Source organism: Mastomys coucha, unplaced genomic scaffold (assembly GCF_008632895.1).
Source record: "Mastomys coucha isolate ucsf_1 unplaced genomic scaffold, UCSF_Mcou_1 pScaffold21, whole genome shotgun sequence".
Classification (NCBI taxonomy): domain Eukaryota; kingdom Metazoa; phylum Chordata; class Mammalia; order Rodentia; family Muridae; genus Mastomys; species Mastomys coucha.
In genome coordinates, this window is record NW_022196904.1 from 184,225,287 (window position 1) to 184,235,356 (window position 10,070).

The following is a 10,070-nucleotide window of genomic DNA, read 5'->3' on the forward strand; positions in this document are numbered from 1 at the left end:
TAGCTCAGCTGTGATTGTTCTTAGCTTCGTGGCGGTTGTGACTGGGAGCACAGAGAGGCTTTCTATGGGAGATTTAGCTGAGATAGTCTAATGCTTTCTCCATGGCTTCCCATGGCGGATCTTGATGAAAGAAACAGTCCGTGGTTCTAAACTGTTTATTGACTGTTTATTGTGGACAATGGATGCACCAACTTCTCAGGGTGAACCTGAGATTAAATACCTTTTGCAGGGAGGATTGTCCTGGAAGGGAAGCTTATTGACTAAACCCTCAGTGCCTCTAGGTACCTTGTTAGCGTGGAGAACTGTTCTGGGCTACATGACCACAGGTCTCGGTTTTTGGGTTTTGGGTTTTTTGTTTGGTTGGTTTTGGTTTTTTTTTCTTCTTCTTCTTATGTGGGAAGTGTGGCACGTGTTCCAGGCTGGAATCTGGCGGGAGAAGGGAGGTGCCTACCATCTCAGGTGTTGAGTTTCCTGGGTCTCAACCCACTCTACTCACCAAGCTTCCTGGCACGGTTTACCGTCCCACAGCCATCATCTTTTGTGGGATGCAAAACTCACTTTTAAAAATGTGTATGAAACCTTCCAAAATAAATCAGATCACTTTCCTTCCTTAAAGGACCAAATTAAGAATGGGGTTTCTTGGGATGGAAACCATATATGGGCACAGATAAGACAGACACAGCATGGCATATGCACCCATTGACTTATTAGACAGTAAGACAACACAGGCATAAGAGTAGAGGCTGGAGGACTATACCAGCCAAGGCCAGAATAAGAAGGCCCGGCAGGCCTTGCTCAGGCATCTCTTGCCACAGTTGCTAGGAGATAAAGCTGAGCCACAGAGGCTGGGGCCCGGCCCTGGCTTCTGATGCTGCGTTGCCTCCTTCACTTCCCGGATTTCTGCCTCAGAAGGTCAGCCACATTCACCTGCCAAGATATTTTGGGCAGTAATGGCTCCCTTCTCTTGCTGTTCTCATCAATTCTTTTGTTACTGTCACTAAGGCTTTGAGAGAAAGCTTCAGAGAACGTCTCCTGCTCAACGCAATGCTCAACACTTCGCCTATTCTTGTTCAAACCAGCAAAAATGTCAGGAAAAATGGAGAAAGGACGATGCTAGCAAGCAGGGTCCTTTTTATTTATACACATCCCAGGGAGAGAGTTGCTTAAACTCGGTGGCACCGTCTTACTGGTGTTATGTGTATTCCATAAACACACGAAGCACAGCCACATTTCCATGCTTCGATGAGCACTTAATGTTAAGGGCTGCTTTAGCTTGCCACACAAAACTCTGCTTCCTTTATTCAGTATGAAAACCATTGATAATTGCGGAAAGGTTACAGATGGTGAGACATGGGTGTAAGGTTCAGGACAGGTCTAGTGAGCTGAGGGCAAGCATTTGGGAAAGATGTGTGAGCTACCAGCAGCTAGCATCTGCAGCTGCTGGGAGAACAACAGTGTGTTGGTCTGATGGGGAAAGAGACAGGCTAGAACCACATCCCTGGCCTTTTTTTTTTTTCCAGTGTTTCAAGACAGGGTTTCTCTGTATAGCCCTGGCTGTCCTAGAACTCACTCTGTAGACCAGGCTGGCCTTGAACTCAGAAATCGCCTGCCTCTGCCTCCCAATTGCTAGGATTAAAGGTGTGCGCCACCACTGCCCGGCATCCCTGGCCTTTCTAACAATACTTTTATCTAGATGTTAGTGTCTACCTGGTGATCCCTTCTCTGTCTGTTGTTTTGTGAGGGTCGTTTGCTCTGAGGTCTTTTCATGGCGATGCCCTGAATGGTTAATGACCATGCCTTTGGAAAATCAAAAGCAATTTCACTTTGCAACCCTGCAGGCCTCAGAATCTCCGAGATGTCTGTATCTACCTGACTGTTTTCAACCCTTCTTCCCTGAGACTGACCTCTGTCTTAAACTATCTTCTCAAATGTAGGATACGCAGCATAATAACATAATAACACCAGCATCCACATGCAGATTAAGTATCCCAGTACAGAAGTTCATTTAAAAGTTTCCCAGATTCCACAGGTTTTACAAGACGTTGGCCCATTAAAAAAAAAAAAAAAAAAAAAAGATTTTCCATTCTCTCAGCATCCCGCAAGTTTCTTCACTGTCACTTGTCCACCAAGAGACCATGAAAAGATTATAGATGTAAAATTCTTGGAAATGGGAGCGATGATTTCAGATTACTATCATCATGAACACAGTTCATTGCCCAAGCTGGACTGGTTAGAATCCTTTTCATGGGCATGAGGGACAAACACAACCTCCGTGACTCTCATTCAACAGCTGTGGGACAGACAACACATTTTACTTTGAGTGATTAGTTACACATTCATTTAATCTTTTTCTCTGCATCCAAAATGAGCACATTGATTTGGGATTGTTGATATACACATGTATATGGCTAAGAGAGAGAAGAATTTGCTTTATAGATTGGAGTGAGCTTTGTAAATAGCATTGGCTGTCTATGCAGACATTAAAACAGCAAGAGCTAAGGGCACCTTTATGATCTTTGTGTATACTTTTTAAAGAGAAGTTTTGCATATACACAATGGGAAAGTTCTTACCTGGGAGGGGCAAAATTGTTAAATTCCACATACTAGACTCGCCATCCAACTTTTACTCACTTCCAAGTTTCTCCAGTAGAAAAGCAGAAAATGAATTAAATACAAATAAGGGGACTGGAGAGATGGCTCAATGGTTAAGAACTCTTGCTGTTCTCTGAGGACCCAGGTTCGGTTCACTGAACCCACATCAGGAAACTCATGTCTGTCTGTAATTTCAGCTCTAAGAGATCTGACACTTTCTTCTGGCTTCTGGCACACAAACACACACACACACACATTTAAAAATAGTACTAACTTATTTTTAAAAGAGTAGACCTAAGGAGCTTGGGGACGTTACTGAAGCATAGAGCAAAGGTGTCTAACCCAGTAAAGGATACATCCCAGCAGGGATGATGTAATGCACAATTTTCTCCTAGTCAGTCAATGAGAGTCTGTGGATGGAAGAAGGTGTCTCCAGTTCTCTTCACAGAACATACATGAAATTTCCTTCGTCCTCTTCGGACAAGATAAGCCAGATATAGCTGTAGTTAGCATACCTGTGAACCTCATGTCCTCGGAGAATTCGGAGAAATGCAAAGTTCCACTTCAGACCCTAGACACCCCGCCCCCCTCACACATTTTTTTTTAGCATTTCTTATTTTTTTATTAGATATTTTCTTTATTTCCCCCTACATGTTTATAGCAGATGTGCAGCTTGGTCTTCATGTGGGTCCCCTAACAATTGGAGCCGAGTCTATCTCTTACTCTGCTGTCTGCCATAGGACCCTTTTCCTCACCTGGAATGCCTAATCCTTTGAGGACTAGGTGCCCCAGGGTGGGGTAGTACCAAGGGGGCTTCCTCTTCTCTGAGGAAAAGGGAAGCAGGTAGTGGGGGGAGGAATTTGTAAGGGCAGGCTAAGCGGGGGAGGCTTTGATTTGGATGCAATGTGAACTAGAAAGGAAGGAATGGGATGGAGGGAAGAAGAGAGAGAAAGAGAGAGAGAGAGAGAGAGAGAGAGAGAGAGAGAGAGAGAGAGAGATTGGGAGTGGGACCCAGCAATCTGTTTTAGTCCCCCTATGGGGAATTCTGAAGCCCCCTGAAGGTTATCAAATTCTACATTGTACTAAGCCTAACTTTAAAGTTGTCTCCAAAGGAGAGTCTCTGGGCATATGCTGCTTTTCTTGTCTGTCCTACAGAGACCTCACATGTTCTCTGGTCAAGGCAGACACTAGAGAAGTTAAAAGCCCCTTCAGCTGGAGAATACTTTGGAGAATGTGACGAGGTCTCAGCTCTCCACACCGTTACGACAGCCGGGCCACAGAGCCTCTATTTTTCCAAAGCCTTCTTCCTGCAGTAATCACAGCCTCAGTCAGTATGGAGCCTCGCAGGCTCAAACAAGCCCAGCTGCATTTTCCTGAACTGCAGTAAAGGACTGAGTTCCATACCATAGGAGTCAGAGAGTTGTATTTGTGTATCCTACTTCAACTGTGAGGATAAGAATGTCTCCATCACTCAGTTTCCCATTACTACAACAAAATACCTCAAGCAAGCTACCTTCATGAGAAGGCTTATTGAGCTCACAGTTCAAAGTTGTGACTGGATGGGACCTCACTGATTTTGTCTCTGGTGAGGGCCTAGTAGATAGATGGTAACAGAGCAGCAATTGTGTGACTAGGGCAGATACATCATCTCCCAAAAAGAGGAATTAGAGAGTGGACCAGGCTCCTACAGCCCCTTCTGAAGCCATCAACCAATGGCTGAAGGATTCCCAGATGGCCCTGTCTCTGAGATATTCTATACTCTCTCCCAACCCCACCACTTTAGAGACTATTCCAATCCACGGAGAACAAATGGTAGCAATCCTCATGATAGTAAAGACAGTGATGAAGAAAGAGATGTCCCTCGACAGAAATGAGACTCAAGTCATCATGGCGAGGTATTGGGAAAGTTTTCAATTAGCAATAATCATGTCTCAGATAAACCTTGTTGGCTACAATACTGCCACTGCTCAAAGCTGGTAAAAATTCTTAAAATAGCATTTCCTCCAGGAATTTCTTTCACAGTAAAAATAAGGCAACACTAAACCACCAACCAAAGAGTGCATATGGAGGGACCCAGCTACATATGTGATAGAGGACGGCCTTATCTGGCATCAGTGGCAGGGGAGGCCCTTGGTCCTGTGAAGGCTCAATGCCCCATGGTAGGGGAATGCCAGGACAGTGAGGCAGGAGAGGGTGAGTTGGTGGGGAGCACCCTCAGAGAAGCAGGGGGGCGATGGAATAAAATAGAGGGTTTGTGGAGGGGAAACCAGGAAAGGGAATAACATTTGAAATATAAATAAATAAAATATCCAATAAAAAATAAAAACAAACAAAAAAAGAAATTATAATAAAATTATGTGATATATACTCATCTTTACTGTGGCCATTTTGTGAGGAACAGAAAAAAACTTATTATAGTGTGTCAGTAGTTATAAAATTCCTAATAATTAATAAAAAGAACCCTGTAAAAATAATAAAGTATCAATACAATGTATAACATTGTTAAAGTCTGGACTGATGAATTCTAAATACAAGCATGACAACAACATCTTCTAAGAGTTTGATAGAATTTATTCAAACAAAATACAGCAAATAAATTGATATTTAAAAAAAAAAAAAACAAGGCAACACTTGTCACCTCTTGCCAGGCACTCGGAAGCCTTTGCAGAATCGTGAACCTCTCGTTGTTTGGAAGTATTTTGTTTTGTAACTTTGGAACAGGAAAAAACTTCAGAAACAGAAGAAGACAAATTTCAATCTGTAATACTAAGCAATTTACGTAACCCTAATTAATTTTCCGAGGCCTCGGCTTTCCCATCTCTAGGTGCAAGTGAAGCAAGTATATTACAGAGATGGAAAAGGGTGATTTTATGACAACTGTGCAATGCTTAGCGCCCCTCCATTCCTAGTCTCTAGGGTGAGTACTCCCTCCGCTCCTCCTGCTGTTTCCTCTGTTCCTCGCCTTGTAGAAGATAATATCTTTGCACATAGGAAGTCCACAGAGGCTCTGTATCTCAGGCGATGCTGAAGAACATAGCTTTGTAATTACTCAAATTTCCAGTGATCTTTTTTTTTTCAGTTGGGTCCAAATCCCCTATTGTACGAGAGCAGTTCCATTCAGCTACCAGCCTTTGAGGTTCATGTACTGTTTTTCTAAGACCTTAGTGCCAGAAAGAGTTTATACTAGGCTTATTTAATATAATTCTTTCATTTTACAGATGAAAGGACAGTGACCATAGCAGCTGAGATACTAGTTCACAGTTATTTGGCAAAAAACAAAAACAAAAAACAAAAAACCTTTCCATTTCCCACACTGTCGTGCTACTTAATGGCCGAAAATGAAGATGCTGCAGGGGCAGCTTGGTTTCTTTCCTCCCAGATGTAAAGATGGGGAAAGAATCTGGTTTTGTTCCCACTACATCTATGTTGTACACCTGGGTGTTTATGTCAGAGTGCCTTGGACTTATTTTAAGTGGCCAGGAGAACAAAGAAAGTCACTGGAGCTTAAGGTCTTTAAAAGTCAGTAATCTTGATTATCTAGTGCCAGCCCTGGAAACATTTACATGCAGGTAACACTGACCCATCAGCAGATTACATTTGTACGTTAATTCATTTATATGTCTATGTAGCAGTAGTTAAAGAAGAGGAGACTGGGAACCCAGGAGAGGACAGACATGGAGAGGTAAGAGAGAGGAAAGGAACTGGTATCGTTACATTTTAAATAGTTTTTAAGTAGCCTCTGCAGAGTATGCTTGCATGCCCCAGCACTCATGAGTCCCTGCCTGCAGAAAGCTAGCTACGTGCACAGCAGGAAGTGAAAATTTATGCTCTGCTAAAATTTATGCCATGTTTCCAACTTAACGCGCTAGAAACTTAGAGCAGTAGGGATAAGACATGGCCCTTTAAGAGCTCACTATACCATGAAGATGGAGCCCTTATAAAAGGATTCGCTGTTGTCTCCCCTCCTCCCTCAGTTCCTCTCACTCTCTTACCTTTCAGGATGGAATGACGCAGTGGGAGGCCCCTCACCAGGTGAAGGCTACTTTATTCTGGACTTCCCGGCCCACACAGCTACAAGGAATAGATTACTCAGTGGTTACAGACACACAAAATACTTGGCCTTCTGCACCAAGAGAACATGTATATTCAAGAAATTATTTCATTTTTTAACATGGAGGAAACAATAAGAGGTAAAGACAATTCCACAATGGCAGTCTGATTCAAAGAGTGGGATACTGTGGTTCCTGAGGGTCGGAACAATAAGTTCAGTGCAGAGTTGTACAGTTGGGAAGCCAGCGTTGAGCTGAAATGTCAGCCAGGTGTTTTCTATGTGTGTGACCTGAGTGCCAGGCTACATCACCATCAGAAGTCAGACTTGTCAGAGGCCATATCTGTACCATGCACAGAGGTGGTCAAAGCAGTGGCAGGAGATGGGCCACCAACTCCTTCATCTGATGCCGAAGACATAATCATGATACTGACCAGAAGGAATCCCAAATCTCAATGCTGGGTATGTGAACCAGGCAACATCAGGTAGAGAGCAGCTGAGAAGAAGCCCAGAGCAGGGTGACGGAGGACCTCAAATGTAACGTCCTTGCTCTCTGGGCTGCCTGGTTGCCTTATATTGGGTCCAACTATCTTCTCTTACTTAACTCCATCTGTTACTGGCCAGCAGTAACGTTAAGGAATGGGTTACCTGGAAAATGGAGTTAGAAAGAAGAGCAGCAGCAAGAGAGAGTTAGAGAAAAGACAGAGTGGCCACAGATATACCTGTCCACGTGGTTGGTTTACAAAATTAGACGGGAGTTGTGAGTACTCAGCCATCTTCCATTTAATGCCAGTCCTATGTTCCCCCAACAGGTAGAATACCTGAGGCAAAACCACTCCCCCAAGTACGTCAGCATGCCAGTCCAATCAGCGACTTCCTTTTTTCTCTGCAGAGGTGGAACTTCTGAATGTAACTGGAACCAGTTTGGAGGCGTGGCAAATAGATGGGCAGAGAGGTGTGGCTATGAGAGGAGGGCCTCAAACCAGGAGGGTAACATCCGTCAGTTCAGTTGGGGCTGTTACACCCCCCAACCATTCCTCATTAAATTGTGTTTCTTCATCCTTCTGCTCTGGATTTATTGAAAATGCTGTACACTCAAGCTATGGTTTCTGTGCCACTTCCCTGCCTGCCCAGTGCCAGAACAGCTATGTGTGAGGCCTTCACTGCTCAACCTCAGCACCACACAAGGGTGATGCTCACAGTCCTCTGCGGACACTCCTCAGCCCCTGTCTTACCCTCAGGGCCCTGTGTAGCATTTGCTCCCATTGCCCCACATCTTCAAGATCTCTCTCCCTAACAGGGCTCTGGAACAGTCTACTTCCTACCAACAACCCTAGTGTGTACATCTGTCTCCGTGACTCTGCAACCCTGACCTTCCCGCCCACCAGTTCCCTTTTCTGGTGAGTCCCTTTGCAGGATTCAGCTTCTGGATAACTGATGATTTGTGTTTTCTCTAGAGCACACTACCTAGGCTCTTCACTCTTCCTCCCCATGGTTGACTTACTGATGTACACAGGCATCCCGCTGGCCTGCCCTTGGGGACCTAGCAACTGCTTCCTACATGACCTGCCGCTGCCAGGTACAACAGGAATTGCTGCGTATAAAAGGACTGGCTCACCAGCATCTCTCTCTCTCTCTGTCTGTTCTCAGCATCTATCTGTTCACCGGTCCTACCGCGCCTATTCTCTCTCTGCCCCGTTCTCTCTGCCCTCATGGCTCTGTTCTTATCTGTCTGTCTGTCTGTCTGTCTGTCTGTCTGTCTGTCTGTCTCCATGTCCACTTGTTTGCCTCTATGCCTTCCCAGGTCCTCACTCCACTCCCTTCCCTCAGTAAATCTCTACTATATGAGCTCTGTTATATGGCATAATCTCCCAGGAGCACACCTTGGCATGGACCTGCCTAAGGTACTCCACGTGCCACATTATATTTCATAACGCTTACACTTAACTATCCTGGTGAGCGCCTTACTATCTGAGAAAAATAAAAGGGTTCCCTAAAAGCCTCTGAATTTCCCCAGGACATGCCAACGTTGTTATCCTTAAGCATTGTTGTAAGCATTATTTAACAGTGCACTGGCTGCTGTGAAGAAACTAAAAGAAACAAAGATTAGTTTACTTGACAACTTAAATAAAAAGGAAAACACACTTATACATTTCCCTAGATATTTATTAGGGAAAGCAATTAAAATACCCAGAGGACTGTTGATTACTTCATAAGTGTGCTTTAACAGGCACAGGGGGATGTGCCTCTGATCATGTTCCTACAAACCCAGAAACCCACTAGAAGGGAATTTGAGAGAACTCTGTCATGTTTTGATGGCTTTAGCTCGAAAGACACCAGTTGTCTAGGTGGCAGAGCGTTCCTGTGCTCAATGTAAACGGTAGCTGTCGGTTGTTCTAAGTTTTTGGAACATCACCAGAGAGCTGGTCCCAGAAGGATCACCCCCTGCTATGAACAGGCCTATCCCACAGCCTGAAACTACATGGGTCTTGTTCCTGCAAGAAGGACCGAGTCTCCATTGTGCACAGGGTAACACTGGCAGCCATAGGATACAGTACTGAGCACAACCAGCATCTCTTCCTTGGTGGCGTTTACCGTCAGTGGAGTGGACATCCTTATATGTGTACAGTGTGATTGCATGTATAGTTAGATTTGCAGTAGAAACAAATCTTACGTTTCTAGACAAATCATAAGATTAGAAGCTTATAGCGAGGGCTCGACCTGCACTAAAGGCAGGAGTTGCCTGAGAAGCTTCTCCTGAAGATGAAGTGATTGAGCAATAGTGTGGGAGGGAGTGGAGACTTAGAGACAGGGAGAGAATGACAGTTGGTGGCCTGTGGGTTATAGAGCGTCTCGCTACAGCCTTCTGTGTGGGACATGCCTGGCCTCTGCTCTTCCCTTCAGATGGCCATGACTTTGCAAGCCAGAATTCAACAGTGAACGTCACAGGGTGTGAACATGAGAGGGGAGGGCAGTGAGATCTGTGGGGAAAGCGATAGCGAAGTCCCAGTGTGGAAGACTGGAAACCTACTCCCCACCCACCACTGCTCCAAAGCCTCAAGTCATTCAAACTTAAGTCATGCAGGCCAAGGTGACTAGCTATGGGGATCCGCAAAAGCCCAAGCCCATAGAGTTTCCTCAGCATCTCGAGGCCCACCGCATCTGGAAGAAGGCTCTAGTCTTGATCCTTGGCTACTGCTATCTACTCATATCCATCCTGAGGACCATGTTTCTCCAGCCAGTCCTGGACATCAACGCCTGTGGTGGTTTGCATAAGAATACCCCCTCCCATAGACTCGTGTACTTGAATGTCCCAGTGCTGTGTCTGCCTACCTGCTACCATGCTCCATGCCATGATGGTCATGAACTTTCTACCTCTGGAACTGTGAGCACCCAAATTAAGTGGGTAGTGGTGGTGGTGGTGGTGGTG

The 10,070-nt window shown here is 44.9% G+C and overlaps 1 long non-coding RNA gene and 1 pseudogene across 1 annotated transcript in view; one reads left to right on the plus strand and one right to left on the minus strand.

Annotated features, from left to right (window-relative positions):
* Window positions 1–7,499, plus strand: part of LOC116101483 — a 7,882-nt gene extending 383 nt beyond the window's left edge. The window contains exons 2-3 of the long non-coding RNA XR_004122841.1: window positions 6,592–6,782; window positions 7,453–7,499. This is a non-coding gene — a long non-coding RNA (uncharacterized LOC116101483). The remainder of the gene's footprint in view (window positions 1–6,591; window positions 6,783–7,452) is intronic.
* LOC116104163 lies at window positions 4,442–4,567 on the minus strand (annotated as a pseudogene).
* Window positions 7,500–10,070: the final 2,571 nt, after the last annotated feature.